Raw genomic sequence first — 2862 nt, 5'->3', positions numbered from 1 at the left:
ATCTAATTCACCCTTCCTCTTCTCCCCAGTTCCACTTACTGATGCAGTTATGAAGCTGGCAATTTTCAGCTTAAACTGTCTAAGCACTCCTCACTCACCCAATCCCCACCCCAGCGGCTTTCACTCACATCAGACTTAGTCTCTCAGGATCACTGGGTCCTGTCCACTGACCCCACTCAGAGCAGTATCTTGGACTCTGACTCTCAAAACTATCTCCAAGGGGGTAAGGGTAATAACAAAGTGGCAGCAAGGTACCTGGTTCTAGCCTGCATTCCCCGGAGAGGAGAGCATGTTTCTGAGCATTGGCTCTGAAGATGCAGGATGTATTTGTAACCCTGTCTCTACTGTTCACTTAGGTCTGTGGCTTTGGGTAGGTCACTTGACTTCTCTGGGTCTCAAAAGCCTTCATAGGAAAGCTGGGGCAGAGTAAATGCAGGTGTGTGGTAACATCTGCTGCACAGGGCTATGAGGGGTGGATCAGATCTTGCCCCAGCCTATGAGAATAAGGAATATTGGGCTGTTCAATGACCTTAGCTGCTGCCGCCTATTAGGTAACTAGAGATATGGTCCCCTTTCCCATTCACTGCCCAACCATACCACAGGAAGCAGGAGAGCTAGAGCATTTCACGTGACTATTTGAGTAGCTAAAAAGGAGAAGGAATGAACAAACGAACATGGTGATTCCCATGAATGATCCATTTAAACCCTTTGTGTTCCTCATCTCCAGTTTCAGAACTTCTCTCTCTCTAGTCAGCCCTGGCCTCTCAGCGACAAGAATCTTCTAAAAGCTGTTTGTTTGTACCCCACAGTATCAACGTTTGTTGCAACACAATAGCAGAAAGAACGTACTCTCCACTCACTTGGTTACCTCCAGTACAGGCTCGGAGAACAGCTGTGTTAGACTTCAGACATGCCAACAGACCCCAAGCACTAGATGCAACATGCTCAAACCCCAGAACTTGACACCAGGAAAGGTCAGTGGAAGCCAGTCTGGGGAAGTCTATGGATTCCCAAAAGGACTTGACAAGTTGAACATTTATTATTTTTATGAATATGCACATGCCTTTGTGAGTTTCACTTGTATCACATGTGTGCAGGAGCTCTCAGAGGCCAGAAGGTGTCAGATCTCCAGAACTCGAGTTACAGGCTTTTGTAAGCTACTTTGTAGGTGCTGAGAACCAAACCCAGGTTCTCTGTAAGAGCAGAAAATATCCCTAACCACTGAGTCATTGTTCCAACCTCGAAAAACCTCGAAAATTCTATTTCTAAGGCCAGAAGACTTTCAGATCTAAAGAGAAGCCCTCCCCCAGGACAGCAGCCATTGATAGACTCAAGAGTGTCTCCAACCAAGGGGTGGTGTTAGTGCTCACCTCACTAAGGGTGTGATGAAGATTAAACATTCATTTTTTTTTTTCAGAAAAGGGGGATTTCCTACATTTCTCCCAACTCCTCCTCTAGGAAGATCTTGAGGAAAGTCCCTACTTACCTGTCTTGGAATCAGCAGTGAGCTGAATAACGTAGGCAGACAACTTACCCTTGAGGAGTCCAAGTTCCCCCATCTGTAAATGCAGACTGATATCAGCAGTTAACTCACAGGGCTGGGAGGCTTCAAAAGGTAATTCTTATAGAGATCTCAGTGGACTGTTGGAGTGTGCAAACCCTCCATTAAAGTCAGCTTACAGTAAACATTGCTATTTGCTTGTGTACTCTTAGGAAATTGTTTTGGGGATCTCCAAGTATATTTGCTTTCCTTTTCAGTAACTTCCTGAGGGTTTCCTATCATGGCTTTTACCTGCTATTGTGAATACTGTAACTCATAGGCAGAAACAAGTGAATTCCACTGTCTCTGGGCCACATGGTCCCTCCTGCTCCGAAGGTCATGGTCAACACTAGTGCTTTGCCTGCCATTGCAAATGATACCACAGATCTCTTGATATGTGCCACTGCAACCTTGCTCTCCAGCAAACAACTGCACTGGGTTTCATTATTGATGCTCAGGGAGTCAGCTTAATTACAATTTTTAATGGTGCACATGTTCATACAACTTCTGTATTAGCTGCCATCTCCTTGAGTGCTCTTTAGGATGTAATAAACATTATCCTTCACCGAAGCCAAGATCTGATTTCTCATCTTCAACACATTATGATCATTTGCAAACCTGTGATTCTACTGACATAAAAAGGCTCATCTGAGACCTTGTGATTTAGGACAGAATGTTCTGGACTCTGGTTCCAAGGTGTAAGGGGAGGATATCTTCAGGCCCATAAACTTCAAAGTGAGTAGCAAGGTGACTTTTCTGTCAGGGGCATCTGCAGACCCTGGAAGTTGTTCATGCAAGAATGGGATGGAGTTTTTGCTCTGCTACTCACAGGCTGCTGTATTCACTTTGAGGGGAGCAGATTCCTGTCTGGATAATTCTGCATTGTCATTCCTGTGCATGGAGCAGTAGCGATTAAGTTCTGTCCTTGATCAAAGATACCTCCTGGCAGAAAACTCAGGTCATAAAATAATTTTCCAAGTCCATTAAACAAGTATGAAAATCCAGAGAAGTGTGTGGTCCTGCTATACACTACTCGAGTCCTTGGTGCTGTGCAAAAGGTCTACTTGGTGATTTTTTTTTTTTTTTTCAGTTTTTCGAGACAGGGTTTCTCTGTGTAGCTTTGCGCCTTTCCTGGAACTCACTTGGTAGCCCAGGCTGGCCTCGAACTCACAGAGATCCGCCTGGCTCTGCCTCCCGAGTGCTGGGATTAAAGGCGTGCGCCACCACCGCCCGGCTTACTTGGTGATTTTTAAATTCATGTAACATAGAACTATTTTAAACTGCTCAGTTTAGTATCATTTCATATATTCAGAGTTATGTAC

The 2862-nt window shown here is 44.8% G+C and overlaps 1 long non-coding RNA gene across 1 annotated transcript; it reads left to right on the top strand.

Annotated features, from left to right (window-relative positions):
• Positions 1-868: 868 nt before the first annotated feature.
• LOC131899819 (uncharacterized) lies at positions 869-1686 on the top strand. Its single transcript, XR_009376130.1, has 2 exons — positions 869-974; positions 1418-1686. It is a non-coding gene; the product is annotated as an uncharacterized LOC131899819 (long non-coding RNA).
• The last annotated feature ends 1176 nt before the right edge of the window (positions 1687-2862 follow it).

Source organism: Peromyscus eremicus, chromosome X, assembly GCF_949786415.1.
Source record: "Peromyscus eremicus chromosome X, PerEre_H2_v1, whole genome shotgun sequence".
Lineage (NCBI taxonomy): Eukaryota > Metazoa > Chordata > Mammalia > Rodentia > Cricetidae > Peromyscus > Peromyscus eremicus.
The sequence above is the reverse complement of the archived record's forward strand: the minus strand, read 5'-3'. Positions and strand labels throughout refer to the sequence as shown.